At 44.9% G+C, this 20,648-nt stretch overlaps 1 long non-coding RNA gene across 1 annotated transcript in view; it reads left to right on the top strand.

The window, feature by feature from the left end:
• The first annotated feature begins 929 nt into the window (after positions 1 to 929).
• Positions 930 to 20,648, top strand: part of LOC145516436 (uncharacterized) — a 28,196-nt gene continuing 8,477 nt past the window's right edge. The window contains exons 1-2 of the long non-coding RNA XR_014061391.1: positions 930 to 962; positions 4,639 to 4,833. This is a non-coding gene — a long non-coding RNA (uncharacterized LOC145516436). The remainder of the gene's footprint in view (positions 963 to 4,638; positions 4,834 to 20,648) is intronic.

Below are 20,648 nucleotides of genomic sequence, written 5' to 3'. Positions count from 1 at the left end.
TGTCATTCACACACATCACATACCGTATCATCAGCCCCACGGTTGTAACATTGCTCCTATGCTCATGGGTCATTAGGTATTCTCCTGGCATCTGTTCCTTCCACACATACTAAGATCCTAATGTATAAGTAGAAAATTTGTAAAAGAGAAAACACAATTAAATTTCAAAAACTGTAAAATGTCAAGAATCAGAAATTCAAATTAAAAACCACAGTGGAACCTTTTTCACTTCTAAAATTATCAAAGAGTTTTAAATGATAATACCCAATTTCAGCAGGAGTGTTGTAAAAAGAAGCCTCTGCTGCTGCTGATCCTGCTAATGGTCAAGCCTGGTAGCTTGTCGGTGCTGAATAGAGAGTTGTTGAATGAATGAGAAGTTCAAGACATTATGCCTTCCAGTTCACCTTGGGCTAGGCCTGGCCCACCCACACTTGTGATGGTTTTCGCCTGCAGAACATCAAAGTCACTGCAAAGCCTCCAGCAGACAGCTATTTTATGAGGGCCAATCTGCCCTAGAATAGTTTCTTTATCATTCTGACAAACAGCCCCAGGGGTAAATGACCATATCTCCCTCCACTCTGAAAATTCTCCTGGGCCCTGGTGGAAAATGTGATGAGTTTTGCAATGGACTCAAGTGTGATTCATGCTCTTTGCAAGTAATTTGTCAAGAGGACATTCAACAGCATAAACTGTTCTTTCCAGGAAGGCTTGGCTAGTGGTGTGTGTTGGCTTAATGCAAACCTACTTGGTTCTATCAATGCCTAGGTGAGCCACAGAAGTGGTAGTGGGCCGCCGCTGTTTGTTCATCTTGGGAGGTCTTCAACTGGTGGTGAGCTAACTCTCTCTTAACAGAATCCTCAGAATACACTTGGGTCAGAAAGAGATAAAGGAAGCACAGGATTCTAGAACCATTAGGACTTAACTTGCTTTTATTGCAGATGAGAAAACTGAGGCTCAGCAAGGTGAGATAAATGCCCAAAGTTAAACAGCCACAACTAGAACCCCAAGAAACTAATTCCCAATCTTAGGCTTTTTCCACTTGAACAGTGTGGGTCACAGAATCTTCCATGGAGCTCCAGATCTAAAAAATTTTCTAGGAGAGAAAGGCAGGAGGAGGTTTTATGATAAGTTTTTGAAAAACACTATATGCACTGTACCGTTTCCATCCCCACCATTGCCCAGAGATTTACAGTACACCTCAAAATTTAAAAGGCTCTGAGAAGCCATGTAGCAAGGAAAGCTTTTAAAGTTGTTTAAATCATGTTTTCCAAGTTTGTATGACCACAGAATTGCCATTGCATTCAATGACACTCTGGCAAGGAAAGCTTTTAAGATTGTTTAGATTAGTGTTTACAAGTTCATATGATGACAGCATCTCTGTTAAACTCAATGACAATTCTATAGAATGTGTATTCCTCAGAGCAGACTTTCAGAAATGCTTCACTCTAACTCCCATGAGTCTTGCCTCACCTGAAACTGGCCTCAAAGAGGTGATGAAAATGACTATTGGGCCAAAGACAAGACTCAGAAATAAATTTCTGTTGCTCGCCCAGGAAACCGTCTGGTCTAAAACACTGGAAGAGACTAACAGATTTTCTCCTCTATCTTCCTTCCTAAACCCTATTCCTATAGCAATGCTGTGAACTGGCCCGTTTCTTGCCCATATGAAATCTAAACTTTACCAGCATTGTAGTTACGCCATCTCTAAAGCACCGGATATGCCTTGCACCCAGCCTGGGTGGAGAGTTTACTCCACGAGTCCAGTCCTATAGACCCTCTTAGTCAAATACAACTTGGTTTTTGTTTTTGTTTTAACCAATGCATCCTCTTCAAATAGAGCAAGACTTTGCATTTTCTGCTTTATGGAACTTTTCCTTAGGTTTAACTATAATCTCTCGCTCATTAAGTCGCTTCAGTCATGTCCCACTCTTTGTGACCCCATGGACTGTAGCCTACCAGGCTCCTCTGTCCATGGGATTCTCCAGGCAAGAACACTGGAGTGGGTTCCCTTGCCTTCCTCCAGGGGATCTTCCCAACCCAGGGATCGAACCTGCGTCTCTTACGTCTCCTGCAATTGCGGTCCGGTTCTTTGCCATTACCACGACCTGGGAAGCCCTTAACTATGATAGGAATAATGAAATATCTTTCTGAGGTCATGTTATTGGCATTAACCATTGTGGGGGGAAAAGAGTTTGAACTCCCATAACACTGTCTTCCAATAGCAGAGAATCAGAGAATTTGCTCTAGATGACCCACTGCAGAGTTCCAAATGACCTCTCTGAAGCACTGGCCTCTCCTAGACCTTCTCTCTCAATTCATTGCTGAGATTCTAAAAAGTGTTTAGCTCTCTGTTTTGTAAAGAAGCATCAGACCAGGCAAGGTTCATTCGTTCTTTTTGGCATAATCACTTCCCGTGCTGGGAAATCACCTGATGGGTCTTTCTCAAGCTAGCTTGGAGGTTCTTGCATCCTGTTACTGCCGCTGCTGTTTGGCCACCCTGAACAATTCTGAAAAGGATACTTATTCAGAGCTAAGCATGACCATAAACTAAGCAGTTGAGTTTCTTTAAGAATCCTGTTCCTGCTGAGACACCTGCAAAGAGAGATGGGATGGCAGCTGGGGGCAGGCACAGCTTGCATGTCTGAAAGGGCCCAGTGTGTCTTCTCAGGGAGGCTGAGCAAGACATGTGAACTGAAGCTTAGCCTAGGGAGGGGAGGGGAGGCAGGGGCAGAGGAGGAGAGGGGGGCTTCCGTTCCAGCACATTTTCCAAAAGTGGTTCCCTCTGCTAAGTATTTTAAGGTGCGGTATAGACATGCAGTTCATAAGATGTGAACCTTTGTGAAGTGTGTGGTTACATCACCCGTGGAGAGGTTTGGGGACAGAGAAACTGGAAAATGTTGGTCCCTTGTCATGCGTTCTCTCCCCCGTCGACCACAGGCACAAAGCCGCACAGACCCCTGCCACGTCAGGCAGGTTCTCTGATGTTAAAACCAGAGGAGCCCTTGTGTGGAAAAGCCTGAAGTGTTTTTTACGATTTTTGCTTGAGCCCTTGGGCTGGAAATGTCTCTTTTGAGTTCAATGGGCACTTGAGTCCCATTAGTAGAAGAAAGGCTTAAAACTCCTAAAGCTTTCAGGCCCGTTTCTGATATGGACTAAACTCTGTGGGACCCCGACATAATCTGGGAGTGGATCTAGACAATTGTGTCTCCATTCTGGGCACCTGAGAAACAAGGAAAAGATGACAGATTAGAATGGAAAAGGAAGTGACATCGAGTGATTTATGAGGAAAGATTAAAGCAGTTAAAAAAGATAGTTTGGCCAAGATATGTCCAAGATTAAAGAGCAAGGTTAAAAAGTCCATAAACATTCATAAAATGTTTTCTGTCACACAGGTACACACACACACACATACACCAACCCCTCACAGATGGAGTTAAATGTCTTTTCTTTTAGAGTGTTAAAATAGGCTGGTGTAAGATTTATTGAACACCTGAAAGGGTCTAGTGGTTTCTCTCAGAGAAACGGAACCAGAAGTTTAGCTTGGGGGAAGCAGAGGGGAGTTAGGGGAATGATTTCTGTCCAAGCACATTCTCTGAAAGTGGTTTTCTCTTTTGTGAGCAGGTGTAACGGCTAAGGGGCTTCCCAGGTAGTACTAGTGGTAAAGAACCCCCCTGCTAATGCAGGAGACATAAGAGATGTGGGTTCGATCCCTGGGTCGGGAAGATCCCCTGGAGGAGGGCAAGCAACTCACTCCAGTATTCTTGCCTGGAGAATCCCATGAACAGAGGACCCTGGTGGGCTAGAGTCCATGGGGTCGAAAAGAGTTGAACACGACTCATGTGACTGAACATGCACGCACACACACAAGTGCACACATAGTGGCTTGGAGGGCAATATGGGTGAACTTTATATTGTCCCTCATTTCTGTAATTGGATGCTTTTGGTGCAATAATTCATGGCAGAAGAAAAACTTGCGATAATAAATTGTCATGGCTGTGAGCAATGACTGGCTGCCATTTTTGCCGGCCAAGATGAAGCCGGAAGACTTGATTTGCACTTCGTTATTTCATTTGAGACTTGCCTAAAAGTACAAAAGGGCTTCTGGTAGCTTTGTTGTGTGCTTGCCTTAGAATACAGTGACTGGCTGCCGTTCGTTCTCATAGTTTTATATTTCTCATAAAATTATGTAGCATTCCAAGTTAGTCTCCCAAGGTGCACGAACTCTCTAAACACAGACTATTCATAAGAAGAGATGAGGTCTCTAAGGTTGTCCAAACAGAAGACATTCTCAGATGTACCAAAGACCTTGTTGGAAACCTTGACTGGCAGGGTGAAATCAGAGATGATCCACAAAGCTAACAGATTGGAGCTGAGTCAGAGGAGCACTAGACAAAGCACTGAGACTCCCAGCTCCTTGTTTTGCCACTCATCTTTCTGCAGTATTGCCCATTAAAAAATAAGGTGTTTATTTTACAAGTAATATACATTCACAGTGGGGGAAATTAGAAAACCCATTTCAGTTGTAATAGACGGCATTATAGCTACCACATTTCATCATCGCCTGTATCCATGTTCTTTGCAAAGACTTTGCGGATCGTTCCACTAGAAACAGTCTATTTCCTTCCCCTACTGGCTTAGGCTTGGCCCTGCGGGCAAAACAGACAGAGCACCAGCTCCAGACCAAAGGTGAAGAGAGAGCGCATGTTTCCACTCACTCCCTTGCCCTTCTGCTCTGGTTGGCCTGCAGTCCACGGAAGATGAAACACGTAGAGCAGACCCGGACCCAGGCTGCAGCTTGAAGCAACATCCGACTGGGATGAGCTCCAGGAGGCAGTGAGTGAAAAAAGAGTGATTGTTATCCTAGGCGCTGAATTTTGGGGTGATTTGTTACACAGCAATACTGTGGCTAAGTGCTGCAAGTATAAACAGGAAATTAATTCCTTTTAATTAATCCCACTAACTAGAGATAATCAATATTTGGTACCTCCCCCTAGTGTTTATTCATGTATATGTGTGTTTGTGCTATGTGTATGCTAACTTTTATAAAGCTATATATATATATATATGTGTGTATATATATATATATATATATACATATACATATAAGATATACTGTTTGAAACTTTACCTCCCACTTAATTGGGAAATTTTTCCAAATCAGCAAATATATTTTATATATTTTGTAACATATTTTAGCATAGTTTAATGACCCTATAGTGTTCTGCAATATTGATGTAGCAAATATATTTTCAAATTTTAGTTCCTGAATTTGGGTAGTAGCTGGATATGCTTTCTTTGTAAACAAAACAATAATATGTAGACTCAAATGTAAAACTGCCTTTAACACATACACTCCCCAATACATATCCCTTCACTCCCCAGAAATAATCTGTTAAAAGATAGATTTGTCTTCATTTAGATCTTTTGTCCATACATTTAGTGCATGTACCAATATGCTCATACACATATGGAATTTTAAAAGTGAATGGCATTACAATGCTTTTATCATCCGCAGATTTTCTTTTTTACTAAACAGTTCCCTTTAGAGATTATTGCATATCAGTCATATAAGTTTACCTCATGATGTTTAATTGCTGAAAGTGCATGCGTGCTCAGTTGTGTCCAACTCTTTGCGACCCATGGACTGTACATATCCTGCCAGGCTCCTCTGTCCATGGGATTCTCCAGGCAAGAATACTGAAGTGGGTTGCCATTTCCTCCTCCAGAGATCTTCCTAACCCAGGGATCAAATTCATGTCTAATGCTTTACAGGCAGATCCTTTACCTGCTGAGCCATCTAGAAGTCTCCTTAATTGCTGAATAACGTACCACAATAAGGACATGCTACAATTTACTGACATACCCCGTCATTAGGAGACATGTGAGTTATATCCAAGTTTTTGGACTGTTCAGTGAACATCCCTCTTCCTGCCTCTTTGAGTACATACACAAGTGTTTCTCCAGAATCAGTACCTTGAGGGGAATTCACAGTTTGAACAGTCCCTGCCAAAGTGCTCTCCAAAAGGCTGCCTAATTCACCTTCCACCAAGAGTGTGCCAGAGGACCCGTGAGCCCCAACAGCAACCAAGACGTCTGTACTTATGTCCAACTAACTGTGCAGCTGGCTTCAGAATCTCCACTTCCTAAGATTTCAAATGGTCATAATTCTTTCCTGGTCATTACTAAAGAGAATTATTGAAGGAAGAACTTACCGCTATGGACACTAGCGTTGGGCTCACCGGACTGTCGCCTACTAGCCTTTCTCCACGTAGACCTTTGCTGCATCAGCCCAGCCCACTCTTTCCTGCATTCACATATTTCATTTCCCATAAGCATCCACATCCTTCATGCCTTTCAAAACCCAAGTTCTTGCTGTCTTTCAAGGTTAATTGCAGGACCCTCCTTTATCACATGGTTTACTGGCCACTGAACAACCACACATGTCCTTGCTGTGCCACTTGGCTTTCCTTTTCTTCGAGTTACCAGCCACTTCATAATGATGTTAAAATGGATGCTATTTATTGCTTCTTAACTCTGTATGAACCATTGTGCCAAATGCTTTGTAGACGTTATCTCATTTATCATCACTATGCTATTATTATTTTCATCTTACAAAAGACATTCCAGAGGCTCCAAGTGTTTTAAACGACTTACTCAAGGCCACCCATAAGTGGTGGAGCTGAGATTCAAAGCCACATCTACAGGCTGCAAATCCTGCCGTCAACCACTGTAAGGTGGTCCCTACCATCATTCCTGAAGGCAGGGGCAGAATCCTGCCTTTCTTTGCACTGTTTTCACAACATAACACAATGCCCTGCGCTACTCATAAATCATGTTGATGGGCTGAAGTTTCTCCCCTTCCGGGCCACATTCCAGGCATGAACAATCATTCATTCCTCATGTGGCATATCCCATCACAGAAGTCCTAGGGAGAGAGTTAGGATTATGTTGAGTACATGCTACACACCCAGGCCTTATGCAAGAGCTGTCTGGACTACATAAGAAATAGATTACACAGTCCTTTGGCTTAAGGAAATTCTACTCCATCTTGGAAGGATAAGATGTGAACAATTGGAACAAATTGTTAGGAATCAAAATGTCCCAAAACACCTACCTAGGAAAAAAAGAATCCTGAGTTAAATCAAGAGTCATATGGCATTGCAGCAAGCCACTGGGAAGAGAAAAATCTCCATCAGGGTAGGGGTCACTTGAACTGGCCTTTGAGAAATGGGTGGAATGAGGTGGGTGGGAGGACATTGTCAAGGTGAGGAACAGTCAGAATGAGGCCGTGGGTCCAGATGTTCAACTCCTCCTCCTCCTTTCCCATGCCCTGAGCTTCCCTGCTCCCCACTTTTCCCTCTCTACAAAGTGTGGGTAATAATATAGTACATCACTTGTACTTAAAAAAATAATAAAAATGATCTAATTAAGACCATGCTCGTAAAGCACTTTGAACTCTCTTACAGAAGGGAAGTGACTATAAAAAGGGAAGTTATTATTAGTATGATTGTAGGATAACCCCTTCTGTAAAAGCCAGAGCAATTCTCCTTTTGTAATTAATTTCAGTCCTAGAAAGCAATGGCATTACAGATTCCTGCACTGAGAAATTTCTCTATCTCTAGGTTTCAGACAAAGCAATTGAAAAGCAATTCCACCTAGAAAATGGAAATAGTCAAAAATGATCAGGCCCCACTGATATCTGACTGGGTCAAAGATTTTACATACAGGGAACAATTGGAACAAGTCAAGTGATAAAGGGGATTTTGAATTAGAGATTCCATCAGAAGCCTGAAATGTGGCCAGTCTAGCCCTGGGCCGAAATGACCAAATCTCATACTTAAGCCCATTAGAACATGTTTGCACAAAACTATTAAGCAATGCTGGTTGGTTGTGTCCAAAAAAACAGTCCACACAGTAAGTGTATTGTTCCCAGCATAATTCTAAGATCTGACTTCCAAGATTGGAGTATGTTCCCCCAGAAAACAAACTTTGAAAAAGGAGAGAACTGGCAACTACATAAACTATAGTTTCAGGCGATACCTCCGTCTTGTGAAAGAGGATGTGGGGTGCTCAATGTGGCCAAGACGGTGGGACGGCCATCAGTTTGTCAATGTGGTTAGAGGCAGGCAGATTGAAGACTAACCCAGAAAGGAATTTGTAACATTTGGAGCTCGTGAAGAGTGAGTGATACTGACTTCACCTTGCGGTGCTGAGCATCCCAACCATGGAGGTATTCAGATGCCAAGAGAGAGACACTAGAGAAGGGGTTCCTAAAACAGAGAAAATTGAACTAGAGAACTTTCAGCTGCCTAGTTAAGCCTATGATCAGCGTGTTTCCTCACAATCCCAGGTGGCTCTGAGTATAAAATGAACCTGAGCCCAGGAACGGAGTGGGGGCCGACTTAGAGCCCCCTGTGCAAAATGTTCTCCAGCTGCCAATAGTTCAGCATCACTTGTGAGTGCTGAACTCAGCCCTGGCTTCAATATTTCTTGAATGAGGAGTAGCAGAGTCTAGGGTTTTGGAACCTTTTTTTTTTTTAAGAAAATAAGTACACCGTGATCTGAGAAAAAAAACATAGTGCCCCCTGCTCTGGATGGCTTTTCCTCCCAGGAGTTTGTTAACCCTGGTGTTATCATGGCCCAAGGAGCTCAAGGTATGAGATCAAAGACTTAAGGAGGCAATAATAATAATACACCAATAACAACAGTAAAGATAATAATAGCAACACAATGACCACCATTGAGATCTGAACTCCATCTGAACTAGAATAACTCATTTAATCCCATTTTACAGGTAAGCGGAGCCAAGATTTGGAAGTAGACAGTTTGGATCCATGTCCGGGCATGTAACCATTATGCTACACTCTTGGCATTTAAGAATTTTTCTTTATCTAAATGTCATCTGTTTTATGTGCTGTGTTTCCAGAACTTTCTCTCCACCCTTTGGGGGTGTGTGCTCTTGGAGTCATAGCAGTAGGTCTGGTGTCAGCAGATCAAGCCCTCCTTGGTTCACCTCTCCTCTCTGTCACTTACCAGCTGGGTGACCTACTCCATCTCACCAAGCCTGCTCTCTCATCTACACATCAGAGGCAATAATACCTCCCTCTCGGGTTTCTTATGGGGCTGAAGACTGGACATGTCTGTGCTGCCCCCAGCATTGTGACTGGCACAGATGGGGCACTCAATACCTGGGCTGTATCACAAGGAAACACTCTGGAGCTCCTGTGTCAGGTGTTTCTGGATGTGGCATTTTTCAGAGCATCATGTTGACAATGAAGGTGAATATTCCGGTCTGTACCTACAGGTCACTTGCCAATGTCTGGGCCTTCATGAGACCAGCCCAGGCTGGGCAGGCAGGGCCCACCAGAAACCCATGGTTCGATTGATTCACCACTTGAGACATGTCAGAGCAGAGACTAGTCTCCGTGGTGTTTACTGTGAAAGCTGCCAAACACGCTCAGTGAGCAGGAATGACAGCCTCCCTCTCCCCACGGCAGGATCCCTGGAGCCCGTGGGAAGTCAGCTGCACACAAGATTCCATGAAGCCCAGTCAGGATGTTTGCAGGGGGTGGAGTGCTGCTGAGAGTTATACATTAATTTAGGTAAATTCAGATTTATCTCCCATCGCTCGCAACTTGATGGGAATCAGAATTATAGGATGCTTCAAAGAACCCTGATAATTTTCAGGTGTTGGGAATTTTTTAGTAAAAGGCAACAGAAAAAAATACAGGGCCATCAGCGTGTCTTTTCTCATATATAGGGCCATGGAATCATCTACAGAGCTGGATTGGCGCTGGAAGCTTTAGGGACAGTAGTCATGCCTTGTACCACAGTGCAAAGCCAAAGGACCGCAGAGCGTGAAACCAGGGACATACATTCGTTTTGCTAGAATTCAAACGGAATGGGGTTGTGTGTTTCCATGTAAGAGCCATGTGGTTTTAAAGGGTTGTGTAAAGAGAAGTTTTGCAAACAGATCCCTTTCCCATGGACAGAGATTGTCATTTGAGAACCTTTGTCATTGCTTAATGCTTGTGGTATGTAGGGTGACCAGCAATCTCAGTTTGCCTGGGATGGAGGCATTTCCAGGACATAGGATTTTGTTTTAAAACCAGGACAGTCCATGGTAAACTGGGAAGAGTGGATCACCGCTCCATGCCTCTTAACCCTTTAGATTCTGGTCCTCTCCTCCCCTACTCCTCTCCTCTTTCTCCAACAGTACAGCTCAGTAGTTTCCGTTTGGCTGCACAGCAGAGTCATCTGGGAGCTTTGGAGACTCTCAATGCCTGGGCCACACCTCCCATCCATCACATCACAAACTCTGGCAGTAGGGCTCAGGCTTCAAGCATCAGGGTTTAGATTCACTGCTCTAAGTGGGCACCAAGTGAACAACCGGTGGGGAGCAAGATGGGGCTGCTAATGGCCACTCCCATTTAAAGGAAATCCTTCTGTAAATCAGGACTCCTCATGGTAAGAATAAGTTCGTGTTAATTGGGTTGATGAATTTGTATTTCTCTCTCAGCATCTTCTAAAAACAAAGCCCACCAGGAGATGCTTATGTGCAGTGACTCAGTGGTAAAGAATCTACCTGCAATGCAGGAGACTCGGAGATACAGGTTCAATCTCTGGGTCGGGAAAATACCCTGGAGGAAGACATAGCAACCCACTCTAGTAATCTTGCCCAGGAAATCCTATGGACTGAAGGCCTATTGGCTACCATTCATGGGGTTGCAAAAGAGTCAAACATGACTGAAGGACTAAACAGCAACAACTCAACATCTTCTAAAAACTAAACCCACCAGGAGACGTTTATGTGCAGTGACTTATCTCTAAGTCTGTTGGAAAATAATTGACATTGATCGTTTCTACAACCAAATATGCTTGAAAAGTAACATAATGAATTGGACTTGGATATTACTAAAAGGCTCTCATCACTGAGCATGCTAGCAGTCCTCACAGCTCATACAATAGTTATCTTAACCTGACCCCTGACTTGTGCTTTAAGACCTGAAGGACCAAGGAAATAAGGGCGCTGAAGACAGACTGACCAGGGTTGGATCTTTCTTCTGCCACTTACTCCCTATGGAAGGTCAAGTCATTTTACCTCCCCGAACCTCAGTGTGCTGATCCATGAAATGGGGATGATAATGGTGTAATGATGACTTTTTTAAAAAGTCACTGGAAGGTAAAATAAGGGAATGAATGTGTTGAGTTTTACCCAGGGCCTGTCACCTGACAGTCACTCAACAAGCAGGAATGTCTTCATCCTCTCCAGGGATAATCAAGTAAGTGTGCATCAACCTGAAAGATGGTTGCTGGGTGTGTGGGAAAATCACTATTTGCAGCTTTGAAACTGTGGGTTCCCCTCCTGAGCCAACAGAATCCTTCATCCAGAACAACAGGCAGTTGAATTCCTTCCCAGCCTATTTACACAGCATTCCTCCCAGCTCTCTGGAAGACACGGGATTGACATTTGAGCCATAGGCTTTGGTCAGTGCCTTCTCGAGCTGCTGCTTTTGATGTGGGCTTAGGTCACTGGGAATAAAGCCCCTTTCATCAGCAGAGGCGAGAAGGAAAGGAGTGTGTGCTCAGAACTGAACTCAGTCTGCTCCAGAGAGACAGAGAGGGGAGGGTGAGGAGCATGTGTTGCAGATGAGAGCTCCTAATCGGGTGAGAAGAGCTGCCTGTACCGAGTCCAGGGGAGCAGCCTGGCAGGGGAAAGGGGGCTTCTCCACCTGCTTTAAGGTGGAGCCTCTGATCCAGCTCCATTCACCCCCAAGTCCTCCCTCCCTCCCTCTCCAGCACTCAGTGAATCCTTCCTGCTCACCATTCTTGATTTTACAGTATGTAACATTCTTTGCCCCAGTAAACAAATGGGGCACGATTGGCTGGCATCTTCCTATAAAAGGAAAATGGGTTTTCTCCAGTCTCCGGGTGTCGTCACCTTGCCGGATGGTGTGTACACACCGCTGGTTTCTTTTATGTTCGTCTCCTTCATCCCAGGGAACCTTGGGGGGGTCAGATGTTCTGGATGAAGGTAGTATGCAGCAGTTCACTGTTTACAGGATTAATCGCCATTTATTTAGTTCCTGGGAGAAACAGGGATTTTATTATAGACTAGAGGCCCCCTAATCTGGATAATGATCAGAATCAACCAAAGAGAATCCAAAAATCCAGATTTCTTGGCTTTACGTAGATCTAACAACTCTGAATTGCTGGGGTATGCCAGAGAGGAACCTCCAGATAGGGAGGGTCAGAGCTGAATTGAGTTTTAGGACACCTAGCTGGTATCTCAGGGAATTGCTTGGTGTGGGGGGTGGGGGGAAACCCATACATTTGGTGACTGGGAGAGTCAGAGGTGAAGTTTTCCACATGGGCCATAGGGAGAGACACATAGGAGATGTGCGTTTCTACAGTTGCTCTCAGTTGAAAGCCTGGGATGACGATGTCTGTTTTTCTCCCCCAATGACATGCCCTCAATGTGAAGACAATGCTACACGTTCAGACTGCCTGCACCGTCTCTCTCAGATTTATGTCTAGCCGTTAGAGCACCTGCCTTTCTGCTTGCCCTTCTGACCCCTGCAAAACCCGGCCTTTTGCAAAGTGCCAACTCTTCAGATATAGGCCACTTTGTGCCCAAATGCTTTTTCCAAGCAGATGAAATCAACTGATTTCTCTCAGCATACGCCTAACAGTTTCTTTTGAAATTGCCTTTTGAACTTCGCTTTTAGCTCTATGTAGCGTTTAGAACTTTTGAGAGGCTGCAGGAATCTGAAACTAACAATTTTCAGCCCTGGTGGAATTGCATCTCAGTTGATCATGTGGTATATATTTTTCCTAATGATAGCATGGTCTTGAAGGACAACTGACTAAATTTCCCCCAAAGTCATTCAGAGTCCCTTCTACTGCCTCCTGGACGTGCTTCTACAACAACATGTGTTTTAATAATGACGTGGACAGAGGTACAAGGAACAGAACATGAAGGGGATTCTTAGTTCTGAGATGGGCAGGAGGGGCAGGAACACCCTTGAGGTGGAATCCCAGAGCTGGGCACAAAATCCACATTTACTGGCTTCTAATTTTTAATTTGTCTGATTGTTTTGGTTTCACTGAATCTCAGTTTCCTTGGACCTAGAGGGGTAGGTAATAACTATAGATGAAAATAGGAGCTTATCGTGTACTTAGCACTGCTAGGGCTTTTGGATGGATGCTGTCTCGTTTCATCACTACACAGCCTGTGTAGTCAGCACTATTATACCCCTTCTTCCCCATGTTATAGATGAGAAAGTTGAGGCAAAGAGAAGCAAAATGAATTGTCTGAGGCCAGAAGTCCCAAAACTGCCTCCAGAGTCTGTGTCCTTTGCCCCTCAGTGACACTGTCAACAACTTTCTTAGGCCTGTGGATGTTGTAGGAAAGGACCACCTTCTATCACGCCTGTGGATGCTGTGGGAAAGGACCACCTTCTATCGCTAACCTGTCTGCAGGTGTCATTGTCACCTCCACCACCTCGGAGAGATGGCACATGGGCTGTAAGGTCAGCACCCAGTTACTCCTGAAACTCATCACTGCCTTTGCAGCACCAGATATACAGGTGGACTTGACACCTGGGACCTGCCCGTCTCCATCTGCTCCCACTGCTCCTCCTCTCCCACATGTCAGAATCAAATCAGAACTTTCCTTAAAAAGTACTTACAGTGAAGCAACCATGTTTTCTCCAGCTTTTATTTGTATTTTCATAGTTATGATACAGCAGGAGCACCAGGCACCCCTAGCGAGTACTTCATACGAGTCCTGCACTGAGCTAATGGAATCATGACCTCATTTAATTATCGCAAATACCTTGCAAGGTTGCTGCTCCTATCTATATCTTAAAAATGAGAAAACAGAATTAAATCACCCCACTTACTAACTAAGTGACAGAGCTGGGAATGGAACCACGTGCATGGGATTCCGAATCCATTCCATCCGTTTCTGCCCTGTGAAACTTGTGGTGTCAAAATGTCTGTTTCCCCCACTGTGTGTTTCATTGGCGTCTGCTTTCTCTTTGTTCACTTAATGTCTGTCTTCTAAAAGCAATCTGAAAAGAGGTTTAAACAGCATTCTGGAGCGACCTCTGGGCTCCAGGATTAAATTTTATTCTTACCGAAAGGTCATAATGATAAATCACAAACAAGGTTCACTACTCGTCCACACTGTTTCACTCTGCCTGCAGCTCATCTCTTTTTCAATCTCTCTCTCCTACTCTCTGCCTCCACACTTTGAGAGTCTGTTTCCATGAGAAAAGTGTTACAGCATCTACCCCCATGAGCATAAATTATCTCACTTTGTCTTTCAAAAAGGTCAGTTTGATTTGAAAAAGTGAGGAACTGATGCAGAAGCCACTGAGTGATTTGCCCTGAGTCACAGCAGTGGTCCCTGGCAGAATTTGGTGTGGGGGTTAGTCGCTCAGTCATGTCCCACTCTTTGAGACCTCATGGTCTGCAGCCCGCCAGGCTCCTCTGTCCATTGAGTTTTCCAGGCAAGAATACTGGTGTGGGTTGCCATTTCCTTCTCAGGGGATCTTTCTGACCCAGGGATTGAACCCATGTCTCCTGCATTATCAGGGGAATTCTTTACCGCTGAGCCACCTGGGAAGCCCACCTGGCAGAATTAGGAATCAGCAAAGTCCTTTGATGGCAAATCCATCAGAACAGCAGCCAAGCTAGTCAAAGCCAATGGGCTCCTGCTGCCTGCCTGGGACCTCTCCCTCTCCCCTCCTCTTCTGGCTTCACCCTTAAGTCAACAGTGGGTGGTGGAAACACTGCAGACTTGGAGAATGAAAGCTTTGGGGTTTGATTCTTGGTTTCAGCTTCTCACTGGCAACTTTTAAGGCTCAATTTCTTTAGCTGCCAAAGGAAGGCAACACCAGCCTCTGCAGTGTGTTCTGAGGAGTCAGTGAGAGAATGGTGAGTGAGGAATGTTGCACATGTGTGATTTGAGGTGCTTACCCAAAATGTATATCTTCTAAGTCCTTTGTCTCCTTCTACACAATGCCCATCTAGATAAACAGGAACCCATGGTGCCTTTCTCCTTTTGTGTCACTTATGTTGGTGTTTCTTGGCTGTCATGTCACAGCATGTAGGTTGAGAGCTAAGTTGCCAGCAATAAAAGGGGGAAACAGTACAGGAGAGATACTAAGATTGAGGGCTCTGGAGTCCAGCTGCTTGAGCTCCTTCCTATGGCGAGCTTTGCTCCTAATCAGCTGAGCAAATAACTCCTAAGCCTCAGGTTCTTTCTCTGTAAAAGGGGGTAATAGTACCTTCCTCAGAGGGGTGATGCTGTCATCATACTTGGTAGACTTCCTGGCATATAGTAAATGCACAACACATTTCAGCATCATAATCGTTTTTATTTATGCTAGTTACAAAGGATGAAATTTAGGAATCATTTCATTTTTTTAAAAATCAGTTCTGATTCAAATTTACCACTATTATGTCACTTTTTATTGCATTCTGAGTGGAAGAGAAAGGGGCAGGGCCATAGCTATAGCCAAGAAATGCTCAGAGTCCTAAGAATGCCCACAGAGTGTCAAGCATGTGAGTGGCATGTGACATCTGGCATCCAAACTGAAATAATAACACATGTATAGTGTTTATGATATGCCAGGCATTCTTCTAGGTGCTTTATACTTATTAATTCATTTCCTCCTCACCAGCATTCCATAAAGTACTATTACTGTCACCATTTCATAAACGAAGAAAACTGGGCAGAAGGGCTAAATGATTTGCCTAAAACTACATAGTTAGTACCAGAGTCAGAACTTGAACCCAGGTAGTCCGGCTACAAAGCTTACCCTCTATGCTATACTGTCAAACAAACAAACAAATGTAGAAAACCACTAATTGTAATATCATGTTCTTGATTAAAGAACTTAAAAATTCCAACAGTTGATTGCCTAATTGAGCTTTCAAGCACAACTGGTCTGTAAAATAGGACTCAGTCACACTTTCTGCATTCCATTTGGAGTTCCACTTGTATATTTATTTAATCAGATACATTCCAAATAAGGCAGAAGCCTTTGGGTTTCAGCCCTCTGGCATCTGGGCCTTGGGGAGGAGCAAGAGCAGAAGAGCTTCTTCCCAACCCCCCTGTGGTAGGTCAGTCTAAGATGACCTCCAGTGAGTCACATATTTATACAACCCCCGCTCCCTGAGTGCAGGCAGTACCTGTGACCAGCTTCAAGCCAGTAGAGAATGGCAAAGGTGATGGATGGATGTCACCCTGGAGATAGTACAGAGGGAGAGAAGCTGCCATGTTTTGAGAGGGGACCACCACACACAAGCACCCAACGATGGCCAGCAAGAAAGTGGGTTCCACAGCTACTAGGAGCTGAATTGTGCTGACAGCCCAGTGAGCTTGAAAGTGGTCCGGAAAGTACCACATCCCACCAACACCTCAGCTTTGTGAGACCCTGAGAAAAGGACCCAGTCAAATTGCACCCTGAACTCTGACCCACAGAAACCATGGGATAACAAATACACATTCGCCCAAGCCTCTAAGTTTGTAATCATTTGTCACTTGGCAATAGAAAATGAAGATGCCCTGCTTTTGTCATCATGCAGATGGAGAAGTTGGACTCAACTAAGTAGTACCCAGAGGGCATAGAAAACAAACCTGCCAACTAATCTAACTCCTTAACTTAGCCCCAAAGGGTGTCTTTCAGGCATCAAGTTAAAAATGAGAAGAAATTCAGACAGATTCTATACCTGGGATCATCAATAAACCAACAGAGAGATGTTTCTTCCTTCTGAGCTCATTTTTCCCCAACTGGGAATTTTTCTTGTTCTGCAAGGCTGTAGACTTGAAGAGCTCAGCTCCTCAGGAGTCTATCCTGTTCATCCTCCTGGCTCCAGGAAGGGCCCCATCTAAATCCCGTCTAATGAAAGGGTGTCTACTCTTTACTTAAATGTCTCCCTTGACATTGCAGTGACTTACAACCTCCAACCTCAGAAGGTTCTTTCTGTCTACTGGAAGGTCTCCTTCCTAAGCCTGCTTTCCTTTGGCCCCTTCTCAGAGGAGTGGAAGGTGGGCTGTCTGCATCGTATGAACAGTTACACTTCATATATTTGAAGGCAGATAAATCCCTCTTAATGCCTGTCTTCCTGAGGCTGAAATCCCCTCACTCCCCCTGCATCTCTGTAGCTCCCTGGCGTCTCTTGCATTGGCTTCCTGCTACCTGCATCCCTTACTAGAGGGTATGGAGACTCAGCCATGTGAAGTCACAATTCTATCAGCTTGGGGGGAATCAGAGATTCTCTTTGACCACAATGTAACTGAAGAGAGCCCCACATGTTATTAGGAGGTAAAAAGACTAGGAACTAGAAATAGGGAAGGAAAATAAGGAAACAGGAGCTTGTGAAACTTCTTAGGGAATTAAGCAGGTGCTGGCAGATGCAAGTAGGAATTAGTCCAGAAAAAAATTTATCATTGATGTTATAAGGAGAAATAGGAGTTGAAGAAGGAGATGGTTTAATTTTGATCATGCATGCGTGCGTGCTTAGTTGCTTCAGTCGTGTTCGACTCTTTCTGATCCTATGAGCTGTAGCCCGCCAGGCTCCTCTTGTCCATGGGATTCTCCAGGCAAGAATACTGGAGTGGGTTGCCATGGCCCTCCTCCTGGGGATCTTCCTAAACTAGGGGTCAAACCCACATCTCCTGTGGCTCCTATATTGCAGGCAAATTATTTACCACTGAGCAACCAGGGAAGCCAATAATTTTGATCAGTGGTTCTCAAAGTGTGATTTGGGGTGTCTTAGTATTTTCTAGGTTTGCTTCAGACCCAGATTATCATACACTTGTGACTTAAAACAACAGAAATTCCTTATCTCCCGGTTCCAGAGGCTAGAGGATCAACATCAACATGTAGGCAGGACCATGCCCTCTCTGAAGGCACCAGGGAAGGATCTGTTCCACACCTCTCTAAGTGTGCGGTGTTGCTGCCAGTCACCGGCCGTCCTTGGCTTGCAGACACATCCCTCCAGGCTCTGCCTCTCTTGTCACGTGGCCTTCTCCCCTGTGTCTCTGTCTCTCTTCTCCTTTTTTTACAAGGACACCAGTCACACTGGGCTCGTGATGCACCCTGTTCCACTACAACCTCATTTTAACTACTTACATTTGAAATGACCCTATTTCCAAATAAGGTCCTATTCAAAGGTTCTGGAAAGGGCATGGATTTGGGGGAAGGGGGGTTGGTGGGGAACAATAACTCATTATTCCTAGAAATCAGTTCAGTTACAGATGGAAACTGCTGGGCCCCATGCAAGACCTCCTCAATCAGAAGCTCCAGGGGAGGGCTCCACTGAGAGATTTTAACAAGGCCTCCAGGTGGATCTGATGCTTGGACCTTTTGAGAAAAGCTGATTTTGATACAACTAGAGGTATTTTCTCAGCTTCCCTGGTGGCTCAGCCATAAAGAATCTGCCTGCAACATGAAAGACAGGGGGTTCAATCCCTGGGTCAGGAAGATCCCTGGGGGAGGGCATGGCAACCCACTCTAGTATTCTTGCCTGGAGAATCCCATGGACAGAGGAGCCTGGCAGACTACAGCCCACGGGATTGCAAAGAGTTGGACATGACTGAAGCAACTTAGCAGGCATTAGGCAGAGGCATTTTTCAAAATACATAACAAAGTGACCTTGATTGACTCAGAGTTCAGAATTTACAGACGTAGGAGAGGAACCTCAGTGACACGCAAAGTGGGCCATTTCATCTGTGATCACGTCTATGAGTTTGTTTATTTGGTGGGGAAATGTTATTTTTCTATGAGTACCTTTAGAGGATGCCTTTTTACATATCGGGAACCAGTGTGTGACTGGTTTCTGTCATCATGCACTAAAGACAGCCCAAGAAAATCCCTGAGTGGAAAAAGACACTGATCTTAGATCACAGTTCATAAGGAGCCCTCAACCCCTACTGAAAGGACTCAGCCTCACTCATAATAGTACAAAGGATTCTGAGGGAAGTAACCTCCAGGATCCAAACCAAGCTCCAAGAACCAGTCTGAGACCCCCAGTGGCAAAGTCCAGGCTCAAGGCAGCACAGGAGGAAAACACAGCAGGAAGAGGAGGAAGCATCCCCAAAGGAAGCATTTCCAGCTCTCCCTTTGCTGAATAAACACACCTGCCTGGGATGCCAGATGAAGGTCCTGAATTTTAGTACTGTCAGCAGAACTCCCCTGCAGGCTGCAAAGCTTCATGCCGTATCCTTCCAACTTGCTGAGTTTTTATTGCTGAGTGTGGCCTGGAGACTTTGGCTGCCTCTCGGGATGAAGTAAATGAAGGGACATGAAAAGAAAGTGAGAAAGCATCGGGAAACGCCCCTCCTGCTCTGTGTAATGGAGAATAATCCCAGCAAAAAGAAATGGTAACGCATCCTTTGGGGACTCTACGCTGCTGCTTTGTGCCTGGGTTTCTGTTCTTCTGGAAGGAATTACGCGGTGATGTCGACTCCTGCACAGGCGGCCAGGCTCAGGTTTCCCAGACAATATCCTGACTTTGGACGCATGTGTCTCGGCAAGATATATGTCCGTCGGCGTGGGAGAGAGCGATGGCTGCTTGGTGGCTTGTATAATAAGCGAGGCAGCAGTTTTTATTTTTTAAAATTCACGTTCTTTTTGACTCAAACGTGCCTGGAGGAATAATACTGCTTGCTACCTCAATTTTATGCAGACTTAGTCCTCTTAAAAGCTTCTTAAGAGAGAAATCAGGCTATTTAGAACACCAAGTTTTGCTCAGACCCTGCATCTTTTTTGTAGGTGCTTTGAGGTTTGGAGAGTGCTGTGTCTAAATAGTGTGGATGCCACTGGTTAGCTGCCACTTCAGCAAGCATGTTTGGGGTGGGATGGGGCTTGAATGGTACCCACCCCAAGAGGATAGAAGGAGATGAGACAGGAGATAAGACCTTATGTAGACAAGACCCATCACCCTCTGTGTGTGTCATTTACTTTGCTGTCCTCCTTCCACTCCCACATCCCATCCCATCCCATCCCACCCCACTCATCCACCACTTTCCCTACCCTTGTACACTTAACCAACCTCCCTCCCCCTCCTCCCACCAGTCCCCAGAGAAGGAGTCAGCCAGGGGCTACCAAGGCCTTTACACCCCTCCTGCCCTGGCACCACCGCTCACAGGCATCACTGGGTGATACCAGCAGAGTCCCTAGTCTCATCTCCAGGAGGTGGGCACCCAAAGGGGCAGAAGGAGAGGCCTGTCTCCCCAACCCACCCTTAACCTTCACTCCTCACAGGAGGGAAAAGGCACTTAGCGCCCCTGGAACCCAGAAGGAAACCAAGCTCAAGGGAAGTGATTCTTAAGAAGCAATAAGCCCTTCCGACAAAAGTCCGGCTTTACTGCATCTACACATTCCGGGTGTTTACACCCAGCCCAGTCCACTCCCCAAGCAGCTGTGGGTTAAGATACAGGAGGAGCTTATCCCGTGAGAAATGTACTCTATCCATGGGTTCTGAAATGCCTGGAGGATCTAGCCATCAATAAAAAAAAGAGTGAAATCATGCCATTTGCAACAACATGGATGGACCTAGGGACTGTCATACTAAGTCAAACAGAGAAAGACAAACATATCACTTATATGTGGAATCAAAAAAAAACAGTA

This window comes from Giraffa tippelskirchi, chromosome 8, assembly GCF_054371585.1.
Source record: "Giraffa tippelskirchi isolate mGirTip1 chromosome 8, T2T-mGirTip1v1.2.pri, whole genome shotgun sequence".
Classification (NCBI taxonomy): Eukaryota; Metazoa; Chordata; class Mammalia; order Artiodactyla; family Giraffidae; genus Giraffa; species Giraffa tippelskirchi.
The sequence above is the reverse complement of the archived record's forward strand: the minus strand, read 5'-3'. Positions and strand labels throughout refer to the sequence as shown.